At 34.4% G+C, this 21,308-nt stretch overlaps 2 protein-coding genes across 7 annotated transcripts in view; one reads left to right on the top strand and one right to left on the bottom strand.

Annotated features, from left to right (window-relative positions):
* Nucleotides 1-21,308, bottom strand: part of LOC107045974 (collagen alpha-1(XXIII) chain) — a 113,556-nt gene that overhangs the window by 37,401 nt on the left and 54,847 nt on the right. The gene's annotated exons all lie outside the window — the stretch shown is intronic.
* LOC107046002 (nose resistant to fluoxetine protein 6) overlaps nucleotides 3,187-21,308 on the top strand; it is a 32,236-nt gene continuing 14,114 nt past the window's right edge. For 2 of the 5 annotated variants that reach the window (XM_015268456.2, XM_015268475.2), the window contains exon 1: nucleotides 8,352-8,586. The gene's annotated coding sequence lies outside the window, so the exon portion shown is untranslated. Of the gene's footprint in view, nucleotides 3,286-8,168; nucleotides 8,288-8,351; nucleotides 8,587-19,400; nucleotides 19,438-21,308 lie in introns of those variants that run through there. The other 3 variants (XM_015268467.2, XM_015268459.2, XM_015268479.1) reach the window with 3 other exon arrangements.

The raw sequence follows: 21,308 nt of genomic DNA, 5'->3' as shown, positions 1-21,308 counted from the left end.
TTCTCCGATTTTTCAATTACGTTTTGTATCATATTTTTTTATAATTATAACTTTCTTTTTTTTGCGAATTCTTGATGATTTTTAAAAATTGTATTTTGTAATTAATATTAATAACATTTTCAACTCATGTCGTTTAGTGTTTATCAAACGGAAAATATTATGAATAAATTAATGTACGAATAGATTAACAAATGTAAACTATAACAGTTTTGCACTAACGTGCATGCGTTGTGCTCATATAAATACCCGCGGTGACTTGTTTGTTATATTCTGGATAACAGTAAAACACATGTTAACGAGGTTTTTCATGTAAAAAAAACATGAAGAGGACATATTCAGTATCGAAAGAATGATCATCATCANGCGGCTATAACTTCTTGATTTTACACTATTTTTTCTAAATGCGTGCACCGAGCACAAATTACGTTTTCGAATGTTATTTTTGACGTCTTTTCCATAGCCCTTTTGTCGAAAACAAAGTTCTACGTGTATGCAATATTTTCCATTCAGTTGTCCTGTTTCGTAATTTTAATGGAAAAACCACGTAACAACCGAATCACGATACTTATCAATGAACCCAGCAGTGCATTCATAATGTAACGTCACCAATACATCACGAATCAAGATTTTATGTGCATCAGCTATAAATCATTCTCCCAATGGATAGAAATTAAAACAACCAGTGTTCATGCCAATCGTTTGTATGTTAGTGGTCGAATTCGAACCCATTTGGATTCGATAATCGCAAATGTCACCGAGTATCCGGAATAGCTGGGAGTTACGTGAACGACAGCAATTTCCAGCGTCGATTTCGTCGACTGGACTACAATGAACCGGCAATACAGATTCAGCGCTGCAATTGCCATCTCCCTCACCAAGAGAATTTAGGAATACCAACGTAACCTAGTTGGTTACGGTGGGTAAATCGCCCGCATCGTACGCGCCACGTCCGCGTGAGGTGAATTGAATGGGCGTAGAATTTTTTTCTATAACCTTTCTCACTAATTAAACAGACCTACAGTGAGAAAAAACTTCAGGAAAAATTACGTGACAAAACGTCAGAGTGAAGCGAAATTTTTACGAAAAAACACTGAAAGAATTCGAAGTGAAAAATAAATTTTCCTTCTTGCGTTTTGAAAATTTCATTGATTGAAATGTAATTTTTCCGTGTTGAAATGTCATTTTTACATGACAGTATTGAATTTCAATTTCATTTTCATTTGAGTGAAATTTTCTCCTCAGGTTTTTTATATCCAGACCAACTACTGATGATGATCATTCTTTCGATACTGAATATGTCCTCTTCATGTTTTTTTTACATGAAAAACCTCGTTAACATGTGTTTTACTGTTATCCAGAATATAACAAACAAGTCACCGCGGGTATTTATATGAGCACAACGCATGCACGTTAGTGCAAAACTGTTATAGTTTACATTTGTTAATCTATTCGTACATTAATTTATTCATAATATTTTCCGTTTGATAAACACTAAACGACATGAGTTGAAAATGTTATTAATTGTTTTTTGGATAAAGAAATACGTGGAAAGTTTCGATGAGGTCGTGAATGAAAAAATTCACAATTATTTCATTTGCCCCTGTCTCCCTTATGGTACACTGAGAGAAAAACAGCAGAGTTCTTAAACAAGTCTTACTCGTGCCAAAAAAATCATTTGTTAAAAATTACCAAAAAAAGATTTTTTTGTGCCAAACATGCGAAGCGTGCGCCGCGATTGACAATTTTTATTGCAATTGATAAATTTGATATCAGTACCGATAATTATACGTCGCCATACTAACGAGGAACTTTCTAACCATCCCAGTGAAAATATAGGGGCTGGTAGACCGCTTGTTCTCCCTTCTCTCCCTCCCTCACAGTTTAAATGAACTCGCCAACTACTCTACTTCACTGCTAATAAGCGAATCTTTTCAACTTTAGCTCTCACATTTGCACACTCTTTATAAATAGAATTTTTTCCCCTTGTGAAAATGTTGAAAACCAGCGTAGTAATATAATAGCCATTTGAGTATTGATTTTCTTCACGTATTATGTGCGGGAATTATGTAAAGGAAGCTTAGAATTTCGAGCCCCTGTTTCAAACTCCGACGAAGAAAATACCCCCTTAGAAACTGACTGATAATCGGATCTTTGAGGATTACATTATCCAGTCGTAAAGTTGCTTTCTACACTATCTCTTTGATGAGAATCTCCTTCGAAGATCTGGTTTATGTCTTCTGATTTCTTTTCTCCCGTGTTTCTCAACGGATTTCTTAATGAGGTAACAGATTCGTTTGACTGTACACTGAGAGAAAAATCTGAAGTTCGATTTACAATAAGAAAATATTTGCGGCATTTTGGTGAACGATACGATTTTTTTTTGTATGCGGCACATAACATTATAGTAACTTCACAAGCGTAATTTTTGCAAATCAAAATGTAGTTAAACTAACCAAAGTTCAAAAGTAACCACGACGAATCTATTGTGAGTAGAACTATAAAATAGTTGCAATGACTACATTCCATTGTAGTAATTACTTCTCCAGCCATAGTTACCGTAACCCATGAAAAATTGTTGAGGACTTTTTGAGTATAATTCGATGGTGATGGAATACAGTCAGAAGAATTATATTTTTCTCTCAGTGTAATGTCTAGATTCAGATTCATAATCTGAGAATCTTGGCACCTTGTTGGCAAGATGCAAAGGTGCAATGTAGATCGCACAAAACTGCGCCTTGAGATGATACATTTTTATTCCTTTTTTTTTTTATTTTTTACTTTGGTATTATCGAAGTACAATTCTCGATTTACCACCCTCGCCCTTCCTGCCTCTCCCTCCTCTCTTTTTTACTTCTCATATTCCCTCCTCTGCGTTACCTCTATCATCCCTTAGGTCCCTACATTCGTGCCTAGCGCCAGTAGTCCCACGTAGAGAGGTTACGGCTAAGCGGTCACCCATCCAAGTACTAATCAGACTGAACGCTGCATTAGCTTGGATGACCGCTGCAGCCGCATGTTCCTTCTTGTTGTCTCACGTGATCATCTTCCGATGGTGACACACTGACCATCGACTAAAGGTCGAGACTAATGCTAATACTCATTTGAAAAGTACTCTAGGCACGACTATATATCGTCATGAACACCTAACAACAAAGTTGTCTCTAGTCTATAAAAGGAAGAGCACAAACCCAGCCGCTTCACTACTTCCAGTTGTACTTTTAGAGGAACAATTACTTACCCCTGTTAATTTTTCAAAAGAAGTCTGATCCGAATTTTATTTCAAAGGTAAGTCAAATAAATAATATATTAAAATAAAATTCAAAATCTTTAAAAACAGCTTGCATGGTCATAGAAGCCTAATTATTGAAAGATTCTATTCCAATCCATGAAACAATATAAAATTCTTTAAATTAAAATTAGACTGTGTATAGAAGAAGAAAGTTGAAAGGAAATAACAAGAACAGAGCGTATTCATTGTAACTTGAAAATATCTTGTTATCATAACTAACCTACGAGAAGTCAACGTATGCATTTAATAAAGAGGATGTAATGAAATGTTAAAAAGACTCTTTAAATCAAATTGGATTAATAAATTGGTAAATATTTTTCTTTTCTGAATTTTTTTTTGGAATCAGCCTGGTATCCATCTAGTTCTATTCTCAACAAATTAAATCAGCAGAAGGCATCAGCATACCTTAAGGGGAGACGGAATCCCTTTGTCTACATCAAAACTTAGAATTGTGTTTTCTCCTACAATTATTAATTTCTATCTATGAAATTACTTTATCGGCTCGATTATCGCATTGTTGAGTCAATGAAGTAGTTTAATGAATAAAAAATAATAATTACAGGAGAAAACACAATTCTAAAGATTCATATAAACGCAGGGATTCCGTTTCTCCTTAAGGATATTGGACTTTGGCCTCGGTTCCTGGAGTAAAAAGCATTTTTGTGCTTTGACCCGAAAAAGAGACCATCAGTAAGTATTGTGTTTGGACGTAACACGAGACTTACAAGCGGAGGTAGTAGAAAGTTGTCAAAATGCCTTCTAAGTGATGTTGGGATTATCCCCATAATCACTGGATTATATTCATTTCCTGTTTCAACACCAGTTTCTAGGTTAATTGATTTTTTTTATAATTCGAAGGAAACTACTGATGTATACAACTTTCTCAGAGCTAATTGTGAGTTAAGTTGAATACGTTATTCAGACATTGTTATAGACTGACAGAAAGGATTATTTTTAACTAGGTAATATTTTTTTATCTATTGACATATATTCTCTAGAATATCGTGGGCTCAAATTTGATGAGTTTTTTTTGTTTAATTTTCTTGATGAAAAGAAAAGAACAATAGAATGAAAAAAACTTGGAAAATTTGAGCCGCGGAAATTCTATAGAAAATATCTCATTAGAATAAATTGTATAGAAAAATCGAATTCTGTTGACTTTTTCTATAGAATGTTTGCTATTGAAAATTTCAATAGAATCGGCGGAAAACTAATAGAAAGTTCAATGGAAATCCAATAGAATTGTCTAGCGAATTCGCTAGTTTTTTCTGTGAAATTTTGTTGTGCGTGGTGTTGAACGAAATTACCCGTTACGCACACGGAGAAAAAAGAGAGAGAACAATAACCGAGCAAGCCCAATAATCATGGAGCGAACTGGATTTCTATTCTTTTTTCACCGTATGCCGGGGAAAAAGTGCTAGACGAATAGTGAACGTTTATTCGTTAGCCCCCGAAAATTTACTGCACGTGAGGCTAATTTGTGCCGAAAATATCAAATTTACTCTGAATTCCCTAAAAAATTATCCCCGTGAGCGTGAATGATTGCTCAATATTGGGTATAATTTTTCTGTAAAGGAGATTTTACAATTAACGCAACGCAGGTGTGACGCAATGCTTGTAATTGTTAAAATAATCCAAAAATAGTTGAATGACTGATTCAAACAATTGTACGCGTCGTGTTAATCCTGCATTGCGCTTCATTGTAGAATCTTCTCAACGGAGAATGATTTTTTACCGAACGCGGTCCGTTGTGGGAAATTTCACTATGCAGGAGTATAATTTTTGCACCCATAGATGCATTTTTTTAACTGACCAAAGTCGCAGAGTTACGACCAGACTATATTTTTTAAAAACAAAACCATTCTCCCACAAAAATATAAGGATAGTATACACATCGAGGAAACATTTGTTGTTAAATTACAGAGACATTAATCTCAAAGACTGAGTTATCTTAAGTTAGTTGTGAGACAGTTATTATGAAAAGTAGTGTACGAAGCGTTAGAGCTAGAGGCAGTATTATTTTCAATTTCTGTCAAAAACTTCTATCTCTACCTTATCGAAGTCAATGAATTCACCTTCCAATGGATCGGAGTAGTCACCTGAGCCCGAGTGTACAGGGAAGAACTAAATTAAGAATAAATGAAAAAATATTAATAAATATCTCGAATAAATCTCTCTGTATTCAACGTGTCGAAAAATATAATTAGCTTCAATGAATATTGTGGTGACTACGTCTCCACTATATCTCTGTCACAAGCACACTCACACACACAACCAAATCCCTTCCTAAGGACCTTTCCCAGGAGTCCCAGAATGTTCCAGAAAATATTTCTGTTTCTCTCGCACAGGATATCATTGACACAGTCACTGAGACAAATTACAAGACGATATTTTCCAAGTAGGGTGAACAGGCCAATTGCTGGACGGTTAAGGGGAATTCGAATTTCATGGTAGGATCCTTTTTCATAGTTGATTGACAATGAATGATTATTTTGATTGTTAACTTTTTATTCGTCTTGCGATTGGTTGACGGATCGATCAATGATTTCCATGACTACGAGGATGTTATTGTGCGTTACAACGCTCACTCGAAGATGGTTGCGCGCGACAGCGCGCATGATTGTCTAGTTTAATATAAAAGAATCACCTAAATGAGGATATGATGGCTTGCATACCTTCAAGAATGTTTTAATTTGCAGAAAGAAATGCTTTAAAGTGATATTAACAAAACAAAGAATAATTAAATTGAGAAATAGTTGAATGCAGCAGAAACCCCTAATTTATGGACGCCTGGGCCATATTTTTTTTATTTATTCAATGTCGATGAATACACGGAGAGAAATTTTTTAGAAAAATTCTAGTGCTAGCACGGGAAAAGAGGCGCAAAGTGACAGCTAGGAAAAATTCCAGTGCCGGCACTAGAAATTTTATTGGGAAAGACGTGAATTTTTCCCAGTATTTCTGTGAAAATTTCACAGAAGTCCCCAGAAATTTTACCAGAAATACCAAGAAATTTTACCTTAACAGCACTAAAATTTTTTACAGACGGTGGATTGTGATTTTTTCCAGTACCCGTACTAGAATTTTTCTAGAAAATTTCTCTCCGTGTAGAAAAAATAATTGATCGCATGATTATACACGAGTAATATTACTGAAAGATGAAATAATCAGTACAATTTTCATTTTATTTATGGAATATTCAATTTCAAGTTGAAATCGTCCCGAAATTAACCCACGTTAAGAAAGTGACCTATTTACCCTATATACAATACAAGAGCAATTTCCCGCTTGTTTTTTCTTCATTCTGAATTTTTTTTCCGGTTTGAAAGCAAGACCTGATTTATCCCAATGGTGTCTTCTCGTCAGAAGATACTGATTACTCAAGAAGGTCTATACTATCTCATTTTTCTATAAGTAGATAGGGGAGACCGGGGCAAAGCGGTGTACCTAAGACAAAGAGGCGGGTGTCAGAGCTTTTATCATACTTATATTGCTTTTTAGAAATCGCTATTCAGTGAATAGTATTCACATTTTAAAATGGTCAACTCACGTCTTCAACGTATTACAGTCGGGGGCACAGTGGGGTAGTGTCCAAAAAACTTTAAAATAATTATAAATGTTGTTTCTTTGTGTTTCACCTTTGAATCTGCAAAAAACGACAGAAAATCTCTCAAATCGGTAGGAAAGGTCCCGATGAATCGATTTCTTAATTTAGGGCATGATAGGGTACGCATAAGAGAATTCTTTTTCTTCAATTTCATGTTCATCAACAGAAGAGTACATTGTCATGATTTTCTATGGATTTTTTGAATTTTCGTTATTTCTCAAATTAATTTTGTGTTTCAAATATCGCAATAACGAGCAGCCCCACTTGTCACCGAGATAATTGGAGGAACAAATCACACTATTCATTTCTTCCTAAAAAACCTTTTTTTTCCTCAATTTTATTTTTTTCTAGAAATTGAAATTTCCGAATTTATTTATTAGATTTGTCTTATTCATCTCAATTTTACGAAGTGAAATTCTAATACTTCTAATTGATTGTTTTTATTCTCTTGCTTCAGTAGCAAAGTGAAGTTTGTGTCGGTAAACAGAGAGTATGCAGAGCAAGTGGGATTCCTTTTTTCTCATTTTTTATTTTTTCCATCGATATCGACTGTGGGAGGATTGGTTTAGCAAATTTATCTGACTATGTAAGTCTAGATCATGGCGAGAACTCAGTTTTAATCAAAATACCCAATATAGTGGCTCATCCCGGTATTTGACAGAATTGAATTGAATGAAGAATTTCCAAAGTTCTTCCATTTTTTAAAAATTTTTCCTGAGTATTATTCGAGTTTTTTGAGATTTTTTTGACTTTTTATTAATCCCTGATCGACCCCTCGTCAATCGCTCGAATTTCTCAATTTTGGGTTTTTTTATGTACCCCACTATGCCCCGTCCACCCCGGTCTCCCCTACACTGAGAAAAAAATGTTTCAAAAATTAGTGTGCTACTCATCAATGCTGGGACATAACAGGGGGTCATCGAAAAATCCGAATGTGGCACCCCAATTTTTAGAGGGACTTGCGCCACTGCTTCGCGCGAAAAAAAAACTTAGGGTGCCACATACGAATTGTCTGGTGACCTCCTGTTATGTCCCAGCATTAGTGAGTAGCACACTAATTTTTGGAGGGACTCTCACGGAATTATGGTGTATTTTTCTCTCCGTGTACACACAAAATTAGATAAAACCAGAATCTTCACACAGAAGAGGAGAGTGATAAACGTATAGAGCTTAGCACTAGAAAGGGATCGTGGATTTGAACGGTGGGGACCACCACTAAGCGTGGCATTTTGATAGAGTGGGGGTAACATTTCACGGTTCCTCTGGTTCTAGAAAACCATAATAGGAAAATGACTCACGCACAGTCGACAAAGGAACAAGTGAGACGGAGAAACCGACCACTAGGGGAAAGAACGAAACAAAACATCATTTGTCACGATGACCACCAAAACGTGAGTACCTAAATCACGTGATTATTGATTTTCCACTACTCCTTATCACTAGAGTTGATGATGGTGAAATTCACGCAAGAACTGGCACTCTCAGTTACATCCTAATCCAGTGAATTTCAAATTGTGTCTTGATAAACACCAGTGTATTTACTTAGAGTGAATAACTTGTATTAAAAGGTGTTTCTATTGAGAACGTTACGAAAAGAAGTTGTGTTGTGTATCCAATGGTGATAAATGTGTTTATAATCGTGCGAAAAACTCAAAAATCACGTGGGAGATTCATTCCCAGTAATGTCAAAGTAAGTCAATAAATTGTATGTTTTTTTATGAAATTATACTATTTTGCCTAGATAGAATTCTGGACTGAAAAAAACGGTTTTTTGAGGAGTACGTCTTTACTTGTATCAAGAAACTCATGGCTCGAAAATTGACAAGACAAAAATAACTCCCATTGAGAGAAGAAACGTTTCGTCTAGTGATTGTATACTTGTTCGAAATGATAAGGGGCAATTTATTCACAACAAAAAAACGACTTCTTGAACCAAGTCAAGCGGTTTTTGTATTATAATATTTTGGATTTGAGACTTGAAATCTATTGACTAAATTGATTCAACGGGAATCGGTTTGAGAAATCATTTTCTTATCATAAACAAATTATCCTTGTCTTTGGGACAAGAACAAAATCTCTTAAGGGGAAACGGAACCTTTGTGTCTACATGAACTTTTAAAATTGTGTTTTCTCCTACAATTATTCATTTTTATCTGTGGAACTAGTTTATCGACTTGATCATTGTATTATTAAGTCAATGAAATAGTTTCATAAATAACAAGTGGGAAATTGCTCTTTTATTGCATGTAGTATAGTTATTTTTGCTAATAAATTAACAATATGCTTCCGAATGGTTATTTTGCACATAGTTTCCTTCTGTCATGTCTAAATTCATTGTTTATTCCATTTTAGTGAATTGAAAATTTCTTTTCAACTAATTTTGTTAGATTTTCAACTTAGTTGAATGTTATCATCATTATTCTTATTATCCCTTTTTTCTATACAACCGATTGTCTTTTTTACAGTTCTATCTCTCTCCTCAGCCCTTCGATAAAATATTAATAGAAAAATTTTATTTATACATATTTAAATGAATTTGAAACATCAAATTGGAAGAAACCATTAAAAAGCTCACTTTCAGGGAAATTCATGGAAAATTCGAAATTTTCAACGATCATGGTAACAGTCGAATCAACTAATATAGCTATCATAATCATCTTTTACCTTTGACTTAACGGCATTAAAACAAACATTTCAAGCTATGATTGAATTCTTTTGAAGCATGATATTCAAGGATCTCCCCGGAATTGTAATTTTTAAAAAACTAAAATTTTTGCAAATTGTCAAATAAATGAAAATTACGATTATTGCTATCGCCTTCATCTTTGAACTCGGTTAAAAGGACGTCCAAACAAGTTTTTTAAGCCACCAGTCAATCAATTCAGAACACTTTTTTTAGTTATCGTGGGACAAGCGATTTTCGAAAAACTCAAAAATTGAAAAAACTAATTGATGAATTAAAATTTAATTAATAGCGATTGATAGGGCTCAACAATACCCACAATTGAAAAAAAAGATTACATTCTGTCCACCACGGAGGTTCAGACCAATACAAGTCTGGGGATTCCGTTCACTGACTTTAGAGAGAACTCAAAAAGACAATCCCATGTGAACATCCGCAACACTCTCTCAGAACAATCACTACAGAAAGGAATAATATTTTTTAAAATACATAACACAACTGAGAGCAAACCTTGGTACTACTACCGCCCTAAACTACCCCGTAATGTAATAGTATTTATCAATAGGGCTAGAGCTAACCACTATAGTCTGAAAGGCTCTCTTGCTCGAGTTAAAATAATCGAAAACGCACAGTGCGAATGTGAGTACGACTCACAAGATTTGAACCATATATTATGGGAATGTCCTAGATTAGATGAAAGCAGGAGAAAACTAATTGGAGATCTTGCAAAAGCTCGAGCTGGTTCTCTTCCGTTCAATATTGAGTCATTTCTAGCTGACATTCATGTTCAAGCATTATTAATTACTTTCCAATTTCTCGTGAAAAATGGAATTAGCATTTAAGCAAAATTGAACATACATGTACATATGCTGTAAAATGAGAGTGGTTGAGAAAGCGTAAAATAAAAAAAATTAAAAAAATGTTCTGTCCAGTCATTAGCGAACAAATAACGAAAAACTTTGTGACATACGAGCTCTAAAAATTTTGCGTTGCATTCGGAAGCAAAAATAATACTTGGAGGAGAATACACAATTCTAAAAGATCATATACACACAGGGGTTCTGTTTTACCTGAACGAAAGTTTTTTCATTCTTATGGTAAGATATTTTCGTTTTGTTAATTTTTGAGCCATGAGTTTCTTAATACAAGTAAAGATGTACTTATCAAAAAACTTTTTGTTCTGCAGTGTGATTGAATTTTTCAGTTGGCTTTAGTGAATTCTTAAAAACAATAAATACTTGAGGATGAATCGCGGAATTAACAAACCAAGGGAAATTTTAAAATTGGATGGTTTTTAGCATCACGTATGAAAAAATTCAATAAAAAACCTAGCGAATTCGTTAGAAAACTCTATTGGAATGCTATAGGACTTCTATGGGGTTTGCATAGAATTTTTACTGGAATTCTATTGAAAAATTCTATTTGTTTTTTGCGCTGATTCTATTGGATATTCGATAAGGAAAAGGCCATAGATTTCGAATTTCTGTTTGAATTTTTCTCTTGAGATTTTTTCTATAAGAATGATTGGGCATTAATTTCCAAAGTTTTTTCTACTCGGATTTTTTAATGCAAAACAAAACAAAATCCAGCGAAAAAAATTTGGAAAATTTGTGCCCAATAATTCTAATAGAAACAATCTCAAGAGAAAAATTCGAACAGAAATTCAAAATATATTGACTTTTTCCTATCAAATATGCAATAGAATTCCAATAGAAATCCTATAGAGACCCTATCGAATTCCTACAGAATTCCAATAGAATTTTCTAGCCAATTCGCAAGGTTTTCTATTGAATTTTTTGAGGCGTGATATTTTGGGTGTGTGGACTACTTTTCCTTGTCTACTGCTTCGCCTACCGATTTTTTGCAGAATTGTATTTGCAAAATGAATTAGAAATTAGAATAAAAGAATTTTATTACCAATTGTCTAAAAGAAAAAATCCTAAATATTCTTAAAATTGAAATTCAATTGACAAATCCCGGCCACAAAAATTCAACCATGTGAGCATTATAGGATTAAAGTGGAAATAATGGCATTTCATCAATGTGTATCCATACCGTGAATTATAACTGTAATGAACCGACTGTAATGGTTAGGTGGGTGAGGTGTTGCTCCGGCGGACATCCAAGCTAAGCAGCGTTGAGCTGGGTTAGTACTTGGATGGGTGACCGCTTGGGAACACCTCGCTCGCACAAAAATTGCGGGCGGTAGGTACGGCGTAGCGGCCTAGTGTCTCCATCTAGTCAGTGTGACAGATGGATATATTAGGGCACTGCACAATCGGCCGGCTGTGCGACTGGGGTTTTACATGGTTTCCCGTGCAGTCCTAGCTCGAATGGGGCACAGCTAAGAGTAAGACGGCCATGATACCGCAGATAACAATGAGAGGAAAAGAAAGGAGGGGTGGCAGGCTAGAGGAGGGGTTTCAAATCGAGAATTACTTCGATAAAACCAATGAAATAGAAAAAATAAAAATAAAAAAAAATAACTGTAATGAAAGAACAAATGAATGCCTCACATTATTGAATTTCAAAGCTTCTCTTTTACGAACCGTCCCCGAAGATCTTCTGAAACTGACGATGCGCGATAATCCCATTAGCTCTTTATTGTTTGGGGGCCGTTGAACGGTAATTGAACAAGTCTCTTTTGCTTGGTTGCGATCTAGTGTGTTACGTAATTCATATTTTCTCCATGACCAACCCGTAATCCACAACATCCATTATTATCGATTCTAAAGACCACTTCTGAATTCGACAGCTGATTAACATGATGATGCAATACACGATCCATTATGCTATCAATTGGGATATGCATGAATGTTGGAAAGCTCGTTCAATTTTTTGAAGATGACAAGCCGCCGCCATGAGAATATAGTATTTCGGCATATCTGCACGGAACTTTCGGTTGTCCCACACGGAGAGAAATTTTTGATAAAAATTATCCTACCGTTCTATAAAAGAGTATTATGAGTTATCGTTTCCTCATTTCTATCCCGAAATTTAGGAAAAATTAATATATAATGATCAAATTTTATTCTACGTTAGGGAAATTTTATCCTGACGCATAATAAATTTTACCCTACCGGCACGGTAATTTTTATTTTTATCAGGAATAAAATTTCTCTAACGTAGAATAAAATTTGATCATTATATATTAATTTTTCCTAAATTTCGGGATAGAAATGAGGAGACGATGATTCATGATCCACTTTTATAGAACGGTAGGATAATTTTTATCAAAAATTTCTCTCCGTGCACGATACCTAAAAAAATGTTCTGAATTGATTAAATGATGGTTTAAAAAAATTTTTAGGATATCCTTTTGACCGAGTTCGAAGACGAAGGCGATAGCAATAATCGTTATTTCGGTTTATTTGAAAATTTGCAAAAATTTTGTATTTTTGGAAAATCAGAATTCCGGAGATATTTTTAAATATCATGCTTCAAATGAATTCAAGCATAGCTCGCAATGTTTGTTTTAATGCCGTTAAGTCGAAGTTAAAAGATGATTACGATAGCTATATTGGCTGATTTGATTTTTATAATGATTGTTGAAAATTTTGAACTTTTCATGAATTTCCCTGAAAGTAGCTCTCTGATAGTTTTTCCAAATGTGATATTTCAAATCCTTTTAAGTATGTGTAAATAAAATTTTTTCCTTAATATTTTATCGAAGGGCTGAGAGGAGAAACAGAAGTGTAAAAAAACAATCGGTTGTACAGAAGAAAAAGGATAATAAGAATAATGATGCTGATAACATTCAACCAAGTTGAAAATCTAACAAAATTAGGTAAAAGGAAATCTTATTGAATTCAATAAAATGAAATAAACAATGAATTATACTTGGTAGAAGAAAGAGATTGATCAGTAAAACGGGATTTTTATTATTTTTGGGCCAGAAATGTAACGCTTGTTTGGGTTCATGATGGATGAAACCAGTTCAGATTTGACTTATCAGAATAGGATCGGAATTCACTTCATCCCATTGGATTCAGATTTTTTAAATTTTGGCGGAATTTAAAAAACGTGTAATTTTATTGTATTTCAATTATCGATGTGCGATACTAATGCAGCAACAATAATTAGCAGAAAGCAATAACGATAATAATTTTTTTTTATATCCATTGTTGATTGATTAACGATTGTAATTAGCGAATTAACGCTTATCGACTATGGTAAATGATCCGATTGCAGCCTTTTTCATAGCTTTCTGCAAATTGATTCACTGAGAACAAAATTTCTGGTATCTGAAACATATTTACTTGAGGCAAGTAATTTTCCTTCAATTACTTAAAGCTGTAAAATAAGAAATCCACTAAAAACCAATATTTTTTCATTGAATTACATTTGCCTTCACAATTACCATATCTATAGTCAAATTGGTCACGATTTTCGAGGTAATTTTTATCCATCATTTCTCTCCGTGTAGAAGGTTAATTTCAATTGCAAAATGTGACGTCTGAAAACTTCCAAATCTATGAAAGAATTAGCACCAAAGGTGAACCTTAAATTAGTAAAACCCTTCCCACCTCCATTAAAAATACAGAATGTCCAGGGTTTATTCGTCCCATTGAACGAATAATTCTCATGAATTTATTTCTTATCCCCAAACCCATATTTATATGCAGTTGTGCAGGATTAAAAGTGGACTGATTCTAAAAGAAACTGTTACATTTAGCAATTCCTAATTGGGTTTCGAATTTCATCGTAATGGCAAGTCGTTATTTCCAGATTATTCTTATAAAAGGTATTAAATCCGGAAGCGCTACTTTGTCGCTCCCTACAGATGATAATTTGAATCTCTTCGATGTTAAACCTCCCCATCTTGTTCACAAAATAATTTACCCATTATATCTTTTTCTTCGCAGTTCCCATTCCTATCATCCACTGCAACAGATAGATTAAGATCTTTGTAATAGGGCCGCCAAGTCTTTGTTCATTCCCCCCATTCTTTCCATCCCTATCTCTCTCTCATTCTCGCCTTTTTCTGTCGTCATATAGCCCCCACATTGAATCGGTCCCGGCGTCGCAGCGAACGATCCAACCGAGGTTCAATTTTCACGCCCACAAGAGCCAAGATACTCATCGGGTTTCTCCCAACCTCCTTCCAATAACGAGACTCTAATACCGTGGTGCGGAGGTCTCATTTCCTCATCCTCTATTTTATAAAATTTTGTCTGTTTCATTTTTAGGTGAATTGCCCCACCGGTGAAAACGCTTAAATTTTTGATTATTGTTATTACCATGAGTTTTCGTACCATTCTCCAGAAGTTGTTTTAACTCCCACCGGTATTTTTTGGCACCTCTCGGGATCATTCTGAATTTAATATCAACACTATAATTCTGACGGAGTTCAACGATAATACCATAATATCACCATGAGCTTTTTTTGCTTGAGTGTAATTTGTTCGAACCATTCATCTTTTGAAAACTTGTGGGCTTCATAGTTATTCTGATAGAAATTATTCTGATACTTTAGACTGAATTGCGAATATTCAGGGAGAGTTTACCCGGTTTATTTACACCCGATTTACAGAATTACGAGATTTGAATTTTTTTTTCTTCTTAAGGTTTTTGAGTTGATATAATTTTCCAAAATATTTCACTGGTATAAATGAAGAATTTATCTGGATCAAATAAAGATTTATTAATAGTAAAAAATATTTATGTAATATAAACAAAATATTGAATAATTTTTTTTATTTAATTTGAAAAACAACATTATTTAGTACTATTTAAATAAACTTATTTAAATAGTACTCATTTTTCTGGGTGTCGGCGCTTTTCAACGAATTTGACCGTGCTGACACGTGATTTTTTCTATACCTGACGAAAACTTACGAAGAGTTTAATATTTTTCATCCAATCTTCCTGCTCAATAAACGTCGAGTTTTCTCTATTTAATTTCCCATGCTGGAAATGACTCTTAAATATACCTGTCGTCCAAATATTTGTACTTGTACCGTTACACAAATAGATCAGCTAAAGAAGCACTCTCCGATATTAAAATAGTATATTACGCAACAAGTGCGTAATGGGTTTTTTGGCTCGTGGGAAGTTGTAAAACGAGTCGAAGGCGAGTTTTACAATCCCACGAGTCAAAAAACATCATCACGCACGAGTTTCGTATACTATTTTATGTCATAGGGCCCAGAATCCGCGATTCTACCGAGCGAAGCGAATTTGGTTTTGGTGCAAATTATTTTTATGATGGAAAATTAATTGTTTATTAATTATTTATAAAAAAATTCTCGCAATTTTCAAAGTGCAATTTTTAAATTATTTTATCAATCTTTCTCCAAAAATAATCTTTGTAATTTTGTTTTTAGATTTTTACAATGGTTTCTAACGGTTCAATATCGGAATTTCAATTCAGACCTGCTTTCTCTCTATATTATAAAAATTCAAATTGACTTTGGTGATAAAAATTTGGTACTCGAAATTAAGACTCTGAAATTAAGGGTCACAGGGGTCAGAATAAGTGTCCAAATAAGAGTCATAAGGGTCAGATTAAGCGCCCAAATAAAGGTCAGATGAAGGGTCTAAATAAGTGTCACAAGGATCAGATTAAGGGTCACAAGGGTCAGATTCACGATCACAAAGGTCAGATTAAGGGTCCAAATAAGGGTCATGGGGGTCAAAAACTAAGGATCATAAGGGTCAAAAGAAGGGTCTCAATATCTCTCTATATTGTAAGAATCCAAATCGACTTTTGGTGATGAAAATTTGGTGCTGGAAATTAAGACTTCAAAATTAAGGGTCAGAAATGAAGAGTCAAAATAAGGGTCACGAGGGGTATAATGAGGGTCAAATAGAGGTTGGTGAGTGGAGCGAGCATAGCCCCCTAGAAAATAATAAAATGATTGTAAAATGTCCGCAAACTTGGGGTCAAATGGAGCTCAAATAAAAGCTCTCTGATGCTCGGCTCCAAAAGTAGAAAAGCATTTCCGTGGAGAACAAATAACCAAAGTACTTGGATATCCTTAAATTAACATTTTTGCATTTTAGGAGAGAAATTTTAGCGAGAACATACAAAAATTTCTCCCCGATTTCTTTTTATGGATGACGCACATTTTCCATTGGAAGAAAACTTGACTCTTAGACTTGAGAAATATTCCTAACAAAATTCATATTGGCAACATTTTCCGCAAAATAAGCATTGTTGAAAAGTAGGATACCGGAAGATTTGATGCCTCCCAGTGCACAAGCTCACCGATGGTAAACTCACCTCTAAACCTCAGTAAATAGAACCAGAAGTTTAATTAAATAATAAACAAAAACTTATTCCCATGCATAAAATAGAATACTCGCTTAGTCAGTTTTGTGGTGTTACAGTTATCTTCGAACCACCGGAGCTCCGCTACAACTACCTCAATATTTCATTATTTGATCTATAAACAAGAAATGCACGTCAGACAGCAGTGTTAAATTATTATCTACATTCCATTCTATTGATGGACGGTAACGAGTTTTATTTTTACTGTAAAACGACCTACAATCTAGCACAATTGAGTTGTCATGGTTAGAATGTGTTAAATTCCAAACTGTGATTATAAAGATTGAACGGCAGGGATGGTTTTGGGGCCAATTTAACGATCATGTGTCACGAGGTGAAATATATATATAGATATATATAGGTATGCATTAAACGGTGTTTCTCCGCTAATCGGCAGCCACGACTAGGCAAACTTTAGGGCGTTTCGTGTGATTAACGGCTTGTTCAGAGCAAAAGGGCCACGAAATGTTCCTTGATGTATCGTGCCCAAGTTTGAGGATCGAGTAAACGGAAATTTCAACTTTTTGGGGCAAATAAATTGAAGACGTCGCAACCGATGTTGGTGTGACACCTGATAACACATGGCGAATGTTCATTTCGGTCCTTACCGAGCGGAGAATTGATAGGTTTATTCATTATATGTATGAATATTCTGTTTGTGGTAGACATATTTTCTTTCGCTGAGATAAGCAATTAAAGTAGCTCTATCGAAATGAAAAATTGAGAGATTATTAAAAACTGCAAACAATTTCCAGAAAACTGGATTAGATTAAGATTCGCAAGTTTTTTCTCAATTTAATGCCCGTTTTGATTTTGGAGGAAAAAATATTGAACAATCAGGATTAAACCCAAGGTCGTATGTGAAAATCAACGTTTCTGTTGGGACTAGAAACTAAGAACTGATTTTTTGCTTTGGAAGGGAAACTTTGTAATCGTTTAAATTTAAGTTTCCAATTTTTCGGGGTTAGGGTAACTAAATATGGTCTAAAAACCAGAATATCCACTTTTTAAGTATGTGTATGTGGTCTTTTTTTTTCAAAATTTTCGATTGAATAATGTTTAAAAAATTAACGTTGCATAATTCTAAAAAAATTGGCACAAAAAACAAACGGAACTTTTCAATAGAATTCTTATACAGTTTCAATAGAATATCCATAGATACAAGTAACAGGTCCACTGAACTTCCAAGGAATTCTGTCATTGAAAATTCATAATTTCATGGAAATATTCGTGGGAACTGTAAATTTCAGATTCTAAATTGACTTTTTCAATTGAAGTGCATAACACATTATAATGACATTAGAACAACATAATTGCTAAGATTCCGAAAAAACAATTATTTCCAACAGAAGAATTTTTTCCCACGTTAAGATATATCCCTAGAAAACGGGTTTTTCTTGAAGTTGTCCCCAGGTTTTTCATAGATAATGTTTATAATAGTCCTCAGTTATTTAAATAAATTCTAACTAGCTGTACTACACAGTTTAGGAGACAATAAATAACGAAATGCAGGCACCTAACACGCGAGGCACAAGTCAAACGGCGGTTATGCCCCCCCCCCGAACTCGATTTTTCCCTCTTATGAAAATACGATTTTTACGATGTTTTTAAAAAACTAATCCGTCATAAATTGATAAATTCAGAAAACAGTGGATTTTTTATAGAATTTTGTACTACATAGTTTCTACAATATCCAACTCTAAAGAACGGAAATTTCATGAAAGCATTTCTTATTTGATTCGAACAGTTATTGTTGCCTGCATCAACATATGAGAATAGAAAAACTCAATAACTTCCGAGAATGCAATAAATTAAGTCATTTGAAATTCTTCCCGGAAATCCATAGGGACTACCTTTTGGGGGTTGTTGTCTTGGGATATACCTTAAATGAAATGGGCCGTCACGCAACGTTGCCGAAAACTCGCTAAACGTGCCCGGGCAATGTAGAGTAAATTTGGCAACGTTAAAGCCTAAATAACATGGCGGCACATTCCCGCGGAAGTGACCAAACTCACTGGGTCACATTGAGTGATCCGACTAGGGTTAAATAAAATCTCTGGAGAATTTATGAGAAAATCCTTATTTAAAATATACAAACAGGTCATGACGTCGTTTCTCGATATTTGTGTGATACAAATATCGAATCGATGTCGCATATGTCTTGAAAATCTGTCGCCTGCTTTGTCTATTCTCACGTCTATTTAAAATAAATACGAGAAAAATTAACGTGCTACCCGATAAAATTGCCAACTTGCGCTTTTCTTTCCGTGCTAGAATATTTCGTACTTAAATATTCTCCTGATGAAATTCTCTCCATTTGTTTTTCGTATGAAGCACATCGCTGAAAATATTCAATCACATTTATCATAATTTTTTAATAATTCACAATTAGAATTGTCATTTATCAACAATATACAGAATTGTCATTTATCAACAATATACAACAACTTCCGGGTAATTAATGAAGTCGAGCCACAATGACAAGGACAAATGAGAATTTAATTTCCGTAAAATGATAAGTATGAAGCAGGTCTCAGCAGCTAGCTTCATTCAGTCACTGTTTTCGATTGCAGCATCACACGAAGGTAGTTTTTTTCTCTTCTGATCATCTCTTTCAAACATTCCGCCCGGTGTGTTGTAGATATATCTTTTCAATCACAAAAAGTGTAGAAAAATTCGCGGAGAGTTTCACTGCAATTCCAAGAAATTTGGTCTTTGAAAATTTACAATTTGATTATAGTAGAATGAATGTAGATTGTCAATTTAACTTCAGTTAATCCATGAGAATTAATAAAAATCTGGAAAATTCAAGGAAATGTATTCGTCGATTTTCAATTGATTGAAAATTCAAGTAAGTTGTGGAATCGTCGTCTTCCTACTGCACAAATATTTTTAATTCCATTGAATTTTCAATGGTAGTGCCGCGAGAGACTTCACGAGACAATCCTGTGGAAAGATGGTTTTGGTCTTAATGAACATGAAAATCTTTGGTCTCGCTTCAGTTTCGAGAAACGCAGTATCGACTTTTCTCGGGATGACTCCGAGTCAATTTATCTCATCTCGGTCTCAAGTTTTTCGTATTTTTTAATGGAAAATTTCAGTTTTTTTCTCGGTTTGTCACATCTCGGTCTTCTACGTTTAAAAAAATGCGAAAAACTGGAAACCGAGATGAGATAAATTGACTCGGATTCATCACGAGAAGAATCCATATTGCGTATTTCGAGACTGAGACGAGACCAAAAATTTCCGTGTTCACTGAGAGCGGGACAATCCCTCCGAAGTATTGTCTCATGTCTCTCGCGGCATCACTAATAAATCACTAGGTAAATTTGAAATTCCATGATTTCCCTATTCATCTAAACTGAATTTAATAACAGAAATCATTTTCGACCGGTATATTCATATTCTGTCTTATCCCTGGGTTACACTGAGAGAAATGTTCAGTAAAAATTACGGAACTCACAATTCGCTCACCGATTACGGAATCGACTCAGAAAATTTAAGTTACGGTATCGTAGTGGTTCACAGGAGATTCAGATTAAAATTATGGAACGCTCTGGAAAAATTCCGTGACAGTTCCATAACATTTCGTACAACCACATTTCGCTCCGGAATTACGGAAAAGATACGTAATTTTTATTAAATATTTCTCTCCGTGTATTTTACTCGGTCGAATCTTAGATGTTTTAAGGTCTAAAATGGCTTGGAAGGCAGGATGCTATATAAAAATATGGAATTGAATATGAATATACCGGTCAAAAATAAGTTCTTTCATTGTAATGAATAACTGGCTATAAACGGGAAGGACGAGGGTGTAGGAATAATATACGATATGCACAATTTCCGAAATTCGGAGAGGCGGAGGAGGTCTCGGTAGCTCAATTGGCAGAGTACCAGTCTAAACTAGTTTTTAAGGTATGTAAATATGAAACAAACGATTGTTTTTTTTTTTTTATAAAAAATTTTGTTGTGAAATAAAAAGCAGAGCACCAGTCGGACAAACTGGAGATATGGGATCATACACTGAGAAAAAAACAAAAACACGTTCTCAAATAACTCTGGTTTGGCCAACAGAATCGCTAGTTGAAAATTGCCAAAAAAGAAGTTGTTCGGTTTGAATTTCAGTCTCAAACTTGAATAATTGCTCTGCTTTCGACAACAATGAAGTGTTTGACTCAAGAGGTGGATAATTCACACGAGGCGGTGCCTTTCCAGGATGAAAATATCTCATATACACTGTTAAAAATTTTTGTCTGAAATTTCCGGTACACTTTTCGTAAATTTTTATCGAATTTAAGTACTACTGAAATTTCAGAGAATTTCGTCATTGAAAATACACAATTTCGTAGAAAAATGAAAGAACTGAACAGTAAATTTCACTTGCATTTTTCCCTGAAATTGAGTAGAAAACCAGAAAATTTCGGTGAATATATTTTTGAATTTTCAGGACAGTGAC

Source organism: Diachasma alloeum, unplaced genomic scaffold (genome assembly GCF_001412515.2).
Source record: "Diachasma alloeum isolate Michigan unplaced genomic scaffold, Dall2.0 Dall_scaffold_00181, whole genome shotgun sequence".
NCBI lineage: Eukaryota > Metazoa > Arthropoda > Insecta > Hymenoptera > Braconidae > Diachasma > Diachasma alloeum.
Note: the sequence above shows the minus strand (reverse complement) of the source record. Positions and strands in the feature narration are given on the sequence as shown.